A 16,747-nucleotide genomic window follows, 5' to 3' on the forward strand; every position below is an offset into this window, starting at 1 on the left:
TGGATCATTAGGTAAAAGCCCAAAGCTTCACCCTTTGAGAAAATTTTGCTCTCCATTGTCTTTCAAGGACACACTGAATAATGCTGTCATGCAGTTGTTTTCCATTTCTGACTGGAACTTGCCTTATTGAGCCTACCTATCCATAAATCTATACATAAGGGCTGAGGCTTTGTCCTCCTCTTTTAACTGTTCTTACAAGCTGACAGTTGGTATTCTAGTGCAATCTTGGTATGTGGAATGGGAGTCTGGGATACCCCCTCATGCAGCATGCCTTCAGGTCCTGCTCATACTTGGTGTCCCAGATGTACTATTTTCACCTTTTGTTGGATTTCTGCTGGGCTGTCTGCCTGTATGATTTGGAGTGTCTGACAGGACCCAGCTTATGATGGCAGTTCCAAACATCTAAAAAACCAAAATTGTCAGAAGAGAATGGACCAATATATTCCAAATACTAAGGGGAAAAAATAAATTAACCTAGAAGTGTGTGTTAAACTGTACCTCAAGAATGAAGGAAAATAGAGGTATTTTCAGACATACAAAAACTTAAAGGAGTTTACTACCTATAGACTCTTAACTAAAATATTATCATAGAATATGCTTCCGTGATACGACTAAGTCCAAAAGGAAAGCATGGCATGGAAGAAACAACAATAATCACAGAAATTGATAACAAATGTCAAAAAAATTTAATTATTGAAAATGATTTATTGTTTGTGTGTGGGTGGTTAAAAATTGAAACAAAAATATAGACAATTATAACAAAAGAGAAGGAAAGACATTCATGGCATCGGTTAAAGCGTCTTAGGGTCCTTGGCTTGTTCAAAAAGAGGCTGGTGGAAACTGAATTATATTGTACTTTGTTGGAATACTTTGTGGTTAATTACCTATAGAAAATATATAAATAAATGAAGAGATCAAAGGAGGCCGAAAAGAAGGCTCAAAGAGGTAGGAGGAAGATTAAGATAGCACAATGTTATGAACCACAGGATGTAAAACTTTCAAAAAGGGAAAGGTGATTAATAATGCCAAATGATACAGACAGGTAAAAAGAAAAATCGAGGGTATAGATATCTATTGAATATAATATTTAGAAGGTTATTAGTGACCTTCAAAGAATTGATTCACTGGGAACTGGTTGCCAAAGTGTTAAGGGATGAGTGAATGACTAGAAAAAAGATAAATATTCAGTACTATCAGAAGGTTTTTTTGTTTTGTTTTGTTTGTTTTTTAAGAAAAAGTAATTGGATTCAGGCTTTCCAGAAATGAAAATAATGTCCTACCTTATCTTTTTTTTTTTTTTAAAGATTTTATTTATTTATTTGACAGATAGATAGAGAGCACAAGTAGGCAGAGCAGCAGACAGAGGGAGAGGGAGAAGCAGGCTCTCCGCTGAGCAGGGAGCCCGATGCGGGGCTCAATCCCAGGACCCTGGGATCATGACCTGAGCCAAAGGCAGCCGCTTAACCGACTGAGCCACCCAGGCGCCCCTATCCTACCTTATCTTATAAATACCCCAGACACTGGAAATAGTTCTTCTTCTCTTTTCTCATTATTTCCAGGTTTGTTTTTTGCTTTCTTACAGGTTAAAGATGTTTAACTTCTGGTACCTTAAATGATACAGGTAGAAACAGGATGGTGGGCATAGGGTATGCTGTGTCCATAGGGACTTTTGACAGTCAGCTTTATTTACTTCTTTCCCCTGCACATCTGACACAGACTTCCAGAGTCTAATAAGTATATCTTTATCTTGAAAGTTACAAATTAGTACGGAAAAAGTATTCTCAAGTACATCTCTACTCTCTGAGGGTAAAGTCTTAAGATAGTAATAAAAAAAAGTTTATTTTTCTTAAGGAAAAAGTAATTATTACTGGCCTTAGTTTTCGGAGGAAATTTAAGTTCTTTGTGTAAAATAAAGACTTTAGAAATCCATTATTGCATATTGAAGTGAACATCTATCCTTGTTCAATGAAAGCATAGAAATAAGTCACTTACCAATATGTAAAATGAAAAACAGTTTAGTTCAAAGACATTGGATTTACCATAGTAAACAATGTTTGAATAGTATGGTTACTTTAAAAATGACAGACAGTTACTCGCAGGAGAGAAATAATTTGTTGCAAGTTTGAAAGAAAATGGATTATTCAAGATGTCATTTCATGAAAAGGAAATAATGTCTTTGATATTCAAAGCGCTGAAGAAGAATTTAACATACTTTGCTAGAGAAACCAACGATATACTTAATGGTTAGAAAAGATAGGGTTTTAAGAAAAAAAGAAATTACCTTGTTTTTTTCTTCCATCACAGAAAGGAGATTAGATATTTGAGGCAAATTGGGCAGAATTCAGGGAAAAAGCATATACAAATCAGATGATATAAGGTAAAATTAGTAAAGCTAAATATATACAGATTGTTAAATGATAATGGAGACAGGTCATGCTTAACATAACTGCACTTTAAAAAAAAACTATAGTCATGTACATTAAATCCCAGTACTTATTAATCTTATAAACATAACTGCATGTTAAAATTAGAGTACACTGTTGGTAGGAATGTAAATTGGTACAGCCATTATGGAATTTCCTCAAAAAATTAAAAATAGAACTACCATTTGATACAGCAATCCCATTTCTTCACTGTCATTGCTCTACTCTACCACTTATCTACCACAGTACAGAGAACTGAAGACTAATGATCTTGCTCTTAATGCAAATAACATGGCTTCACAGTCACAAATTAGGAATAGAGCACTGGCCCAACTGTTTTATTTCTGGTATAAGAGAGATGGCCTTTATATTAACTATTCAGAAGCAAAGACATCATTTTTAGGAGATGTTTCAGCCTTTAACTTGCTGTACCTATCAATTTATGTAATAGTTGACTTACTAGGTGGCTTATAATACATTAACAGTTTACAATGTTTTATTCTTGGAAGATTTAACAAGAAACTATATTTATTAAAATTAAATGTTCTAACTCAACATGGATCGACCTAGAGGGTATTATGCTAAATGACATAAGTCAGACAGAGAAAGACCAATACCATATGATTCTACTCATAAGTGGAATCTAAAAAACAAACAGATGAAACCAGAAACAGACCTATAAATAGAGAGGATAAACTGATGGTTGCCAGAAGGGAGATGGGCAAAATGGGTGAAGGGGAGTGGGAGATACAGGCTTCTAGTTATGGAATGAATAAGTCACAGATATAAAAGGCACAGCATAGGGAATATATGCCATTGACTAATGGCATTGTAATAGCATTGTATGGTGACAGATGGTAGCTACACTTGTAATGAGCATAGCACAGTGTTTAAACACGTCCAATCACTATGTTGTACACCTGAAAATAATGTTAACATTGTATACTGAAGTGTAAAAAAAAAAGAATCTGAGACCTTAAAAAAAAAATTAAATATTCTATAGTTGTTATATTTTTAAGGCCAAAGTGGGTACTAGGTGATACAATGCCTGATTGTAATTATTACAGCCTAGCTTTATATCAGAATTGTTTGCTTTTAAAAATTGGTATAAAATCTCTCTCTGTGTCTGTGTCTGTGTAAAGAGGCTAGGAAAACAAAGTTTTCGGTATGTAAGTTAGAAAAAAAGTTTTTTGTTAAGTAAAATTAGGCCTTAAGCATTATAGCTAGAGGGCCTGTTGGATAAAATTACCTTGCCTTTTAGGCAGATTCATAATACTTAAAAAAAATTTAACCTCTATATTATATAGAAGCTTGAGTGAGTGAATGCACACACATTTCTGGCATAGGACAAGGAATGGAAGAATGATGGCTGCTTTGGTATTTATTGTCTCCATATAGTGCCTGGTGTGTTTACTCCCATATTCCCATAACTGTGAAAACCCACAGTTCCCAACCCAATAGTTCAGAAAACCCGGAATCTCAGTCCATTAAAATGGAGTAAGCCTTTAAGGTCATTTTCATTTTTCTCTTAAAAGGGAGTTGACCTGGTGATGGGTATTAAGGAGGGCACATACTGCATGGAGCACTGGGTGTTATACGAAAACAATGAAGCGTGGATCACCATGTCAAAAACTAATAATGTATTTAACAAAATAAAATTAAAAAAAATAAATAAACAAAACAAAACAAAGCTTTTAAATAGAATGTTTAACCAGCTTTGCAATTCTGGAATGAACACCACTTGGTAATGATATATTATTATCTTTATATATTGCTGGATTTAATTTGTTAATATTTTGTTTAGGATTTTTGTGTCTATGTTCATAAGAAATATTATTCTGTAGGGTTTTTTCACCTGGTAGTGTCTTTATCTGGTTTTGGTATTGGGGTAATGCTGACATCATAAAATGAACTGGGAAATGTTCCCTCTGCTATTATTTTTGGGAAGAGATTATGAAGAATTACTGTTATTTCTTTGTTAATGTTTGAATAGAATTTGCCTGTGGGTGGGGTGGGGGGGAAGGGAGTTGAAATATCAGAAGGATCTTCCAAGTCAAGTCTCCCCTGAAAGCCCCTTTTGTTACCACACACACTGGTGAACATTGTTTAGTTGCATGGCAGGGCATGGTGCAAAGGAGTTCCTTACTCTGATTGTAGCTGAATTCATCCTGGTTAGGGATTCCCCATAGGGAGTAAAATTCAGGGCCGTTAGCTGTCTAATTGTGACTTGAGGCTATAAGGCTTGAAGTTTCGTTTTTTGTTGTTTGTTTGTTTGTTTTTTAATTTTTTTAAATTTAATTTTATTATATTATGTTAGCCACCATACAATACATCATTAGTTTTTGATGTGGTGATCCATGATTCATTGTTTTCATATAATACCCAGTGCTCCATTCAGCATGTGCCCTCTTTAATACCCATCACCAGGCTAACCCATCCCCCCACCCCCCTCCCCTCTAAAACCCTCAATTTGTTTCTCAGAGTCCATAGTCTCTCATGGTTCAAGACTTGAAGTTTTGCCACTTCATGGGCTGTTGGTAATTGGTTGTGGAGTACAGAACTTTTTTCTGTAATCACATGGCATAAACCAAGAATTCTAGGTTCTCTCATCCATAGGGGCAGCCCCTCAGGGATTAGGAAGCTTCACTCTATTGACTAGAGTTTTAGATCAGTGATTTTCAAACTTCAGTGTTCATCTGAATCACTGGGAGGGCTTATTGAAACATAATTGTCCTTGTCCCCTGGATTTCTAATTCATTAACTCTGGATGGGGTCTGAAAATTCTCTTTTCTAACAAGTTCCCAGGATATAATATTGCTGGTCCAGATACCTCAAAATATTCCTATAACCTATAACTGTTTTTGTTAAAAAGTATTTAAAAATTTAAATTGTGTTCTCTCTCCGTAGGAAATTTGCCACTCAAGAATCTTTTTATTGGGGTGCCTGGGTGGTTCAGTCAGTTAAGCACATCTGACTCCGTTCAAGTCATGATCTCCGGGTCTGGGATCAAGCTCAGTGGGGAGTCTGCTCATCCCACTACCCCTCCCTTACCCTCCTCCTCTCCTGCTCTTTCTCTCAAATAAATAAATCTTTTTATAAACCAATATATCAGATATGGATATATTTGGCTGGCAGACAGAACTGCATAAAAGTTATTGATAGGGACTTACATTGAATTTACTCTCAAAACAAAGTATACAGTAATGGCATTCATTTATATGCTGACTGCTTTTTATTTTGTGATTATAAAAGTTAAACAGAAGTGCATTTAGGTGAAGTACAAAGATAGGAAAAATTAGATTTAACAATTTGAAACAGATTTTCTTTTTTTTAATTCAATGACTGAAACTTCTATAAGTATTTTTTTCAACTTTATTGAATGATTGACAGTTTTGTTTATTTAGGTTGTACAACATGATTTTTAAAAGGTATACAATGTGATGATTTAATATACCTATACATTGTGTAATGATGACCACAAACAAGTGAATTAACACATTTATTACCTCACATGGTTACCTGAAACATTTTCAAGCAGTATAATGCAGTTTTACTTTGAGGAACATATTTTTATAGAAATCAAAATAGATTATGACCTCATTTGAAAGGACTACAATAACATTGCTGAAACTTACATTCTTTGCTGAACCCTGATGAATGAGACTTTTAAACATATTTACTCGTAAGAAGTCAATGTGTTCAAGAGGTATGTGAGATGATTATTAGTAACCAACATGTATTAATTCTTTATTATATGCCAGGCATTGTGCCAGATGCTTCCCATACATTAGCTCTTTTAATCCTTACACAACTATATGAAATAGATAGTTAAAGATGAGAACCTCAGAAAGGTTAAGTGACATGCCACAGTCATATACGTATGTAGGATCTTAGTGAAGGTCTCACTCTCAAGTTTAAGCTTTTAATCGGTATTCTATATAGATTTGAGTGCAGGGCAAAATCGAGAAGTCAAAGATGTGCCCTCTGTATTGTCACCTTTTAAAACCTTTGCTCCTTCAGAGAACTCACTCATACCCTTCAAGTACATAGCTTTTTCCTGATTTCTAGTCCTTTATCTCTATCAAGGGAGTTCATGTTTCATTTGCATGTGAGAACACTCACTCTAATGTGTTAACTCTGGCCTTTTAATCTTTTCTTTGTTAATTAAAGACTCTGTTTCCTACTGAAGAAATTTTAGGCACTTTCAAGCAGGAGACCTTTTTTCAAACAAATAAAAATTCTTATCTCTGAAATCATATTACTCCTGAGGTTACGTCTATAAGCTGAGCTGCTTATGTTGTATTAGGATTCTTTGGAGCCTGGGAGAGAAACTGGGATTCTTGGACCTGTTTCATTTCCTCTTCTGACTCAAGCTCTATGAACTTGGCCAAGTCACCCACCCTACTTAAATTTCAGATTCCTCATCTACCTTTAATCTATGCATATTTAGCTTTCATATTTCGATCCCTCTATAACATGATCTTCTCTTGAGCACAATTTTTAAAAATCAAAGAGGCCAGTGCTTCCAATCGTCAGACTTATTTTAAAAAGCAAAGAACTAGAGTTGCATTTCATGCATCTTATGCATGCCTCTAATTTCTTTATAGCCTAACTTATGTTTATCTCTTATTATAGAGAGGTAGTTTTGGTAAGAACTATTCTGTTCTGGCTTTTGCTTTTTTTCTTACCAAGCCCTCTATGGACACTACTCCTGAAGCAAAAGCCCATTTAACACTTCAAAAGGTTTTAAACCATAAGATTCCCATTACTCTAAATATTATCTCCAATTGAGATTGACAGGTTTCCCACTCCATCAAACACTTGGTAAAAGAGCATGTAAATCCATGTCTTCAGAAAAGTATAAAACAGAAAGTATAAAGCTATATATATATATGTTATATATATATATAAAATATATATAAAGCTATATATATATAATATATATATATATAAAGCTATATATATATATTATATATATATATAATTTTATATATATAAAATTTTATTCCCAGAATAGCAAAAAACAAAAACCAAGGAAAGCTACATTATCTGTTCTTTCAGTAATCAATTTATTCATGAATTCAGCACTTATCTAGGGCCAGAAAGTCTGAAACACTGTTGCTGTGAGACTCACCATTTGAATATACAAGCTTTTTAATTTTTTTTAACCTGGGCTTTCTTTCATCAGGATAAAAAAATGAAAAAAATTGTTAAAATAGTTTGAGATAATATTCCACAGCCTGTTCTATACTTCTATGTGTACAAAGTTGACAAGAGCCTCTTATTTTCCCTAGATGGGGGCATGGGGCTATTGCATCACAGGCCACATCTGTTGAGCACTTATGGCTGCTGCTGCTCCAGATGTTGAATGCATACTATCTCATTTAATCCTCTCAACAGCCCTCAGGCATAGTCATTGTTATCTCAGTTTTCCAGTTGTGAAAACCGAGGCATTAGAGAGTTAAGTCAGTTGTGCAAAGTTACACAACATCAGAATCAGGATTCAAGTTAACTCTGTTGACTCCGAAGTTCAAGTCATTAATTGCTATATTTGTAAAGGGTGTTTGCTTATAGTGAAAAGTGATCCTACACTTTTTAAAGACTTAACTTTTAAAAAGCAGTTTTGTGTTCACAGCAAAATTGAGAGGAAGTTACAGAGATTTCCCAAATACCACCCTGCCCCCACACATGTATAGCCTCCCCGGCTATTAACATCCCCCACCAGAATGATACATTTGTTACAGTTGATGAACATTCTCTGACATACCATTATTACCCAAAGTCCATACATTTTACAAGGGTAAAACGGGTACATTTTACAAGAGGGTGTCCCTCTTGGTTTTGTATATGCTACAGGTTTAGGCAAATATACAACCGCGTGTGTCCACCATGCTGCTATCATACAGAATAACTTCCGTGCCCTAAAAATTCTCCCTGCTATGCCTATTCATCCCTTCCTCTCCCTGACCCCTGGCAACCATGAATCTTTTATTGTTTTCCTAGATTTGTCTCTTCCAGAATGTCATATAGTTGGAATCATACAGTATGTAGACTTTTCAAATTGACTTCTTTCACTTAGCAATATGCATTTAAGTTTCCTCCATGTCTTTTTATGGCTCAATAGCTCATTTCATTTTAGTGCAATTTTTAATTGTTTAAGTGTACCACAGTTTATTTTTCCATTTACCTACTGAAGGACAACTTGGTTGCTTCCAAATTTTGGCAATTACAAATAAAATTTCTGTAAACATCCATGTGCAGGTTTTAGTGTGGACATGAGTTTTCAGCTTTTTTTGGATAAATACCAAGGAGGATGATTGCTGGATCATATTTTAAGAGTTTGTTTACTTAATCTCAGGAAACAAACTGAGGGTTGCTGGAGTGGTGGGGGGTGGGAGGGATGGGGTGGCTGGGTGATAGACATTGGGGAGGGTATGTGCTATGGTGAGTGAATTGTGTAAGACTGATGAATCACAGATCTGTACCTCTGAAACAAATAATACATTATATGTTAAAAAAAAAAAAAGAAAGAAAAAAGAAAAAAGAAAAAAAAAAGAAGATAGTAGGAAGGGAAAAATGAATGGGGGGAATCGGAGGGGGAGACGAACCATGAGAGACTGTGGACTCTGGGAAACAAACTGAGGGTTCCTGAGGGGAGGGGGGTGGGGGGATGGGTTAGCCTGCTGATGGGTATTAAAGAGGGCACGTATTGAATGGAGCACTGGGTGTTACACGCAAACAATGAATCATGGAACACTACATCAAAAAGTAATGATGTAATATATGGTGATTAACAAAGCATAAAAAAAAAAGATTGATGACTCACAGACCTGTACACCTGAAAAAAATAATATATTTTAATAAAAAACGATCTTAAAAAAAAAAAGAGTATGTTTAGTTTTAGAAGAAACCACCAAACTGTCTTCTAAAGTGGCTGTACCATTTTGCATTCCTGTTAGCAGTAAGTGAGAATTCCTGTTGCTCCACATCCTGGTCAGCATTTGGTGTTGTCAATGTACCAGATTTTGGGCATTCTAATAGGTGTGTTGTGGCATCTCATTGTTGTCTCATTTTACATTTCCCTGATGACTTATGATGTTGAACTGCTTTTCATATGCATATTTGCCATTGGCATATCTTTTTTTTTTCTTTTTTGAAAGATTTTATTTATTTATTTCAGAGAGAGACATTGGTGTATCTTTTTGGTGATCTCTCTGTTAAGGTCATCGGTCCATTTTTAAATTGAGTTGTTTGCTTTTTTATTGTTGAGTTTTAAGAGTTTTTTGTATATTTTGGATAATAGTCCTTATCATATGTGTCTTCTGCAAGTATTTTCTCCTAGCCCAAGGCTTGTCTTCTCATTATCTTGACATTGTCTTTAACAGAGCAGAAATTCTTAATTGTAATGAAGTCCAGATTATCATTATTTCCTTCATGGATTGTGCCTTTTGCATTGCATCTTAAAAGCCATCTTTATACCTAGTGTCATCTAAGTTTTCTCTCTCTCTCTCTTTTTTTTTTTTTAGAGAGGGAGGGACGGGGGAGAAAAAGAGGGAGAGGGAGAGAGATAATCCTAAGCAGGCTCTGTGGAGCCAGACATGGGGCTTGATCTCACAACCCCAAGATCATGACCTGAGCTGAAACCAAGAGTCAGATGCTTATCCAAGTAAGCCACCCAAGGCACCCCAGAAAATATTAAGTATTTTAATTTAGATTTCACTTAGGGACTTGAAGAAGTCTCTTTTAAAAATCAAAATTATTGCATCAAGTCTTTTTCTTAGATTAATTTTACTATATAAAAAGTAACTATAACATATATTTTTAAAATTAAATTAAATTAAATTTTAGGGGTGTCTGGGTGGCTCAGTGACTTAAGTGTCCAACTCTTGATTTCAGCTTAGGTCATTATCTCAGGGTTGTGAGGTTGAGTCCTGTGGGCTCTACACTGGGTGTGGAGCCTGCTTGGGATTTTCTCTCTCCCTCTCCCTCTGCCCCTCCCCCACCTCTCTCTGTCTCTCTCTCCCTCTCTTAAAAAAAATAAGTAAATAAATTTTAATTCCAGTGTGGTTAACATACAATGTTGTATTGGTTTCAGGTGCATAATATAGTGATTAAACACTTCCATATATTAGTCAGTGCCCATCAAGATAACCATATTTATTTTGTTTTATTTTATTTTATTTATTTTATTTTATTATTTCATTTTTTTCTTTTAATTCCAGTGTAGTTAACACACAGTGTTATATAAGTTTCAGGTGTACAAAATAGTGATACAACAATTACATATATCACTCTGTGCTCATTACGACAAGTGCACTCCTTAATCCCCATCATCTATTTCACCTGCTCCCCCCACCCATCTCACCTCTGGTAACCATTAGTTTGTTCTCTATAGTTAAGAGTCTCTTTCTTGGTTTATCCCTTTTTCTCCCCCCTTTGTTCATTTTGTTTCTTAAATTCCTTATCTGAGTGAAATTGTATGATACTTGTCTTTCTCTGACTGGCTTATTTCGATGAGCATTATACTCTCTAGATCTATCCATGTTGTTGCAAATGGCAAGATTTCATTCTTTTTTATGGCTGAATAATATTCCTTTCTATGTATATACCACATCTTTATCCATTCATCTATGATGGACACTTGGGCTGCTTCCATAATTTGGCTATTGTAAATAATGCTGTAATAAACATAGCATATATCCTTTTGAGTTAGAGTTTTCATATTCTTTGGGTAAATACTCAGTAATGTGATTACCGGATCATATGATAGTTCTATTTTTAACTTTTTGAGGAACCTCCATACTGTTTTCCAGAGTGGCTGCACCAGCTTGCATTCCCACCAGCAGTGCAAGAGGGTTCCTTTTTCTCCACATCCTCGCCAACCCTTGTGGTTTGTTGTGTTTTTGATTTTAGCCATCCTGACAGGTGTGAGGGGATATCTCATTGTGATTTTGATTTGCATTTCTCTGATGATGAGTGATGTTGGGCATCGTTTCATGTTTTGTTGTCTATCTGTATGTCTTCTTTGAAGAAATGTCTGTTCATGTGTTCTGCCCATTTTTAAAATTGGATTATTTGTTTTTTGGGTGTTGAGTTGTATACAAGTTCTTTATATATTTTGGATATGAGCCCTTTATCAGATATATCATTTGCACATATCTTCTCCCATTCCATAGGTAGTCTTTTCATTTTGTTTTGTTTCCTTTGCTGTACAGAAGCTTTTTATTTTGATGTAGTCCCAATAGTTTATTTTTGCTTTTGTTTCCCTTGCCTCAGGAGACATATCTAGAAAGCTGTTATTACAGCTTGTCAAGAAATCACTGCCTGTGCTCTCTTCTGGGACTTTTATGTTTTAGGTTTCACATTTTTAAAAAAAGTATTTATTTTACTTCAGAGAGAGAGAGGGAGGGAGGGAGTGTGCAAATGAGTGGGGAAGGGGCAGAGGGAGAGGGAGAGACAGAATCTCAAGCCGACTCTTGGCTGAGCATGGAGCTTGATGTGGGGCTTGATCTCACAACCCTGAGATTATGGGTGTTTGTCTTTCTCTGACTGGCTGAAAAAGGCAGTCTCTTTAGCAAATGGTGTTGGGGAAACTGTACAACTATCTTTTGCACGTAGTTGTACAGTTTCCCCAACACCATTTGCTAAAGAGGCTGCCTTTTTCCCATTGCATACTATTGCCTCCTTTGTTGAAGATTAATTGACCTTATAATTGTGGGTTTATTTCTGGGCTTTCTATCCTGTTCTCGTGGTCTATGTATCTATTTTTATGCCAGAACCATACTGTTTTGATTACTATAGCTTTGTAATATAACTTGAAGTCTGGAATTGTGATACCTCCACTTTTGTTTTTCTTTTTCAAGACTGCTTTGGCTATTCCAGGTCTTTTGTGGTTCCATACAAATTTAAGGATTATTTGTTCTAGTCTGTGAAAAATGCTGTTGGCATTTGTTAAGGATTGCATTAAATCTGTACATTGCTTTGGGTAGTATAGACATTTTGACAATATTTGTTCTTCCAACCCATAAGCATGGAATGCCTTTCTATTGATTTTCATCATCTTGAATTTATTTCATCAGTGTTTTATAGTTTTCAGAGTACAGGTCTTTCACCCTTTTGGTTAAGTTTATTCCTAGGTATTTTATTTGTTTTGGTGCAATTGTAAATGGGATTGTTTTCTTAATTTCTTTTTCTGCTGCTTCATTATTAGTGTATAGAAATGCAACAGATTTCTGTACATTGAGTTTTTATCCTGTGACTTTACTGAATTCATTTATCAATTCTAGTAGTTTTTGGTGGAATCTTTAAGATTATCTACATATAATATTATGTCATCTGCGTATAGTGAAAGTTTTACTTCTTCCTAACCAATTTATTTTTTTTTGTTGTCCAACTTCTTTGGCTAGAACTTCTGGTACTAAAATGAGTAAAAGTGGTGAGAGTAGACATCCTTGTCTTGATCCTGACTTTAGGGGAAAAACTCTCGGTTTTCACAATTGAGTATGAGGTTAGCTGTGGGTTTTACAAATAAGGCCTTTATTATGTTGAGGTATGTTTCCTCTAAACCTACTTTGTTGGGGTTTTTTATTATGAATGGATTTTGTACTTTGTCAAATGCTTTTTCTGCATCTGTTGAAATGATCATATGGTTTTCATCCTTTCTCTTATTGATATGATGTATCACATTGATTAATTTGCAAATATTGAATCATCCTTGCATCCCAGGAATAAATCCCAGTTGATTGTGGTGAATGATTTTTTAATGTATTTTAATATTTTGCTGAGGATTTTTGCATCTGTCATCATAAATATTGGCCTGTAGTTCTTTTTCTTTGTGATGTCTTTATCTAGTGTTGGAATTGGTAATGAGAGCCTCCTAGAATGAATTTGGAAGTTTTCCTTCTATTTTTTGGAAAAGTTTTTTTTTTTTTTTAAAGATTTTATTTATTTGACAGAGAGAGACACAGCGAGAGAGGGAACACAAGCAGGGGGAATGGGAGAGGGAGAAGCAGACTTCCCGCTGAGCAGGGAGCCCGATGCGGGGCTCAATCCCAGGACCCCGGGATCATGACCTGAGCCAAAGGCAGACACTTAACGACTGAGCCACCCAGGCGCTCCTGGAAAAGTTTTTAAGAATAGGTATTAACTCTTCTTTAAGTGTTTGGTAGAATTCACCTGTGAAGCCATCTGGTCCTGGGCTTTTGTTTGTTGGGAGTTTTTTGATTATTGATTCAATTTCATTGCTGATAATTCATCTGTTCAAATTTTATATTCCTGCTTCAGTTTTGTTAGGTTATATGTTTCTAGGAATTTATCCGTTTCTTCTAGGTTGTCCATTTTTTTGGCATATAATTTTTTATAATATTCTCTAACAGTTTTGTATTTCTGTGAAGTCAGTTGTTATTTCTCTTCTTGAGTTTCTGATTTTGTTTATTTGAGTCCTCTCTCTCTCTCTCTCTTTTTTAATGAGTCTGGCTTGAGGTTTTTCAATTTTGTTCTTTCCAAAGAACCAGCTACTGCTTTCATCTGTTCTATTGCTTTTTTTTTTTTTTAGTATTTTATTTATTTGACAGAGAGATATACAGTGAGAGGGAACACAAGCAGGGGGAGTGGGAGAGGGAGAAGCAGCTTCCTGCCGAGCAGGGAGCCTGATGCGGGGCTCGATCCCAAGACCCTGGGACCATGACCTGAGCCGAAGGCAGACGCTTAACCATCTGAGCCACCCAGGCACCCCTGTTCTATTGTTTTTTTAATCTCTATTTCATTTATTTCTGCTCTAATCTTTATTATTTCCTTCCTTTTATTGGGTTTGGGTTTTGTTTGTTCTTCTCCTAGCTCCTTTAGGTATAAGTCTAGGTTATTTGAGATTTTTCTTGCTTCTTGCAGTAGGCCCATGTTGCTATAAAGTTCCATCTTTGAACCACTTTTGTTGCTCCCAAAGATTTTGGACCACTGCGTTTTCATTTTCATTTGTCTCCATGTATTTTTCGATTTCTCCTTTGATCTTGGTTGACCCATTCATTGTTTAGTAGCATGTTATTTAACCTCCATGTATTTGTGCTCTTTCCAGATTTCTAGTTTCATTGTATTGTGGTCAGAAAACATGCATGGTATAATTTTGATCTTTTTGAATTTCTTGAGACTTTTGCTTTGTGGGCTAATATGTGATCTATTCTGGAGAATGTTCCATGTGTACTTGAAAAGAATGCATATTCTGCTGTTTTAGGATGGAATGTTCAGAATATATCTGTTAAATCCATCTGGTCCAGTGTGTCATTCAAAGCCAGTGTTTTGGGGGGTGCCTGCGTGGCTCAGTTGGTTAAGTGTCTGACTCTCGATTTCAGCTCAGGTCATGATCTCAGGATTGTAGGATTGAGCCCTACGTCAGGCTCCTGCACTCAGCCATGGAGTCTGCTTGAGATTCTGTCTCTCCCTCTGCCCCTCCCCCGCTTGTGCACACACATTCTAAATAAATAAATAAATAAATAATAAATAAATAAATAAAATAAATAATCTTTAAAAAAAAAGCCACTGTGTCCTTGTTGATTTTCTGTTTAGATGATCTGTCTATTGATGTATGTGAGGTGTTAAGTTCTCTACTATTTTTGTATACTATTGATTATTTCTTTTATGGTTGTTATAAACTGTTCTGTGTATTTGGGTGCTCCCATGTTGATGTGTAAATATTTACAATTGTTATGTCTTTTGGTTGGATTGATTCTATAATGATTATATACTGTCCTTCTTTGTCCCTTGTTATACTCTTTGTTTTAAAGTCTGTTTTGTCCAATGTAATTATTGCTACCCCAGCTTTCTTTTGATATCCTTTGAATGACAATTGTTTCTCCATCCCTTCACTTTCAATCTGCATGTGCCTCTAGGTCTGAAATGAGTCTCTTGTAGGGAGCATATAGCTATGTGTTGGTTTTTTTAATCTGTTCTGTCCCTCTATGGCTTTTGATTGGAGCATTTGGTCATTTTACATTCAAAATAATTATTGATAGGTATATATGTATTGCCATTTTGTTATTTGTTTTGTATTTGTTTTTGTAGATCTCTCTGTTCTTTTCTTCTCTTGTTCTCTTCTCGCACCATAAGTTAGCTTTCTGTAGTGATATACTTAGATTCCTTTCTCTCTCTCTCTTTTTTTTTACATATCTGTTACTGGGTTTTGATTTGTGCTTACCATTAGGTTTGTATATAATATCTTCTGCATATAGCAATCTATATTAAGTTGATGGTCACTTAAGTTGAACCCATTCTTTACTCTTCTTCCTATATTTTAGGCATATGGTGTCATACTTTACATCCTTTTTTTTTTTTAAGATTTTATTTATTTATTTGAGAGAGAGAGAGAGAGAATGAGAGAGAGCACATGAGAGGGAGAAGCAGACTCCCCACCGAGCAGGGAGCCTGATGTGGGACTCAGTCCTGGGACTCCAGGATCATGACCTGAGCCGAAGGCAGTCGCTTAACCAACTGAGCCACCCAGGTGCCCAACTTTATATCCTTTTAATTTGTGAGTCCCTTGAACTGATTTTACAGATATACTTATTTTTAGTGCTTTTGTGCTTTCTACTTTTCTTACTCTTACTTGTAGTTTTTCCATTCTGTGCTCTCCCAGTTCTCCCAGAGTGGAGCCTGCTTATATTTTTTAAAAATATTTTATTTATTCATTTGAGAGAGCATGAGCAGGGGGGAGGGGTAGAGGGAGAGGGAAAAGCAGATTCCCTGCTGAGCAGGGAGCCCAATGTGTGGCTTGATCCCAGAACCCCAGGATCATGAGCTGAGCTGAAGGCAGATGCTTAACTGACTGAGTCACCGGGTGCCCTGAGCCTGCTTTTTTTTTAAAGTTCTAGAATTTGAGTCCCACTGGTTGTAAGAACTCATGGAATTTGGCGCCTCTAGTGTTTAAAGCCAAATGCTATAGGGACTCATCTACCCTGTGTAGTCTCCCTAGTGTGATATTTGTTTCTCTCACCTCTTTCTGTCTGTGACTCCCTTCCTCCTACAGACAAAAGTCTATTTAGGTCCCTATCACATATCTGGCCTTTCTACCCTCTTTGAAGTGGTTTCTTCTCTACATTTAGTTGTAGTGTTTGTTCTGCTAGTTTTCTGGGTTATTTACACTAATGTGTTACTCCTACTCCACTATTTTCCCAAAAGTCCTCTGTAATATATTCTTATTAAAACTACTTCTTTTTAAACAATGTTATGTTAGTTTAATAACATTTAATTGTTAAAATATATATCATGTAAGAAAGGTAAATTTATAGTATGATAATTTTTCCCCCCTTTTTTCACTAATTTCTTTGTCAGATGAA

This window comes from Neomonachus schauinslandi, chromosome 8, assembly GCF_002201575.2.
Source record: "Neomonachus schauinslandi chromosome 8, ASM220157v2, whole genome shotgun sequence".
Lineage (NCBI taxonomy): Eukaryota > Metazoa > Chordata > Mammalia > Carnivora > Phocidae > Neomonachus > Neomonachus schauinslandi.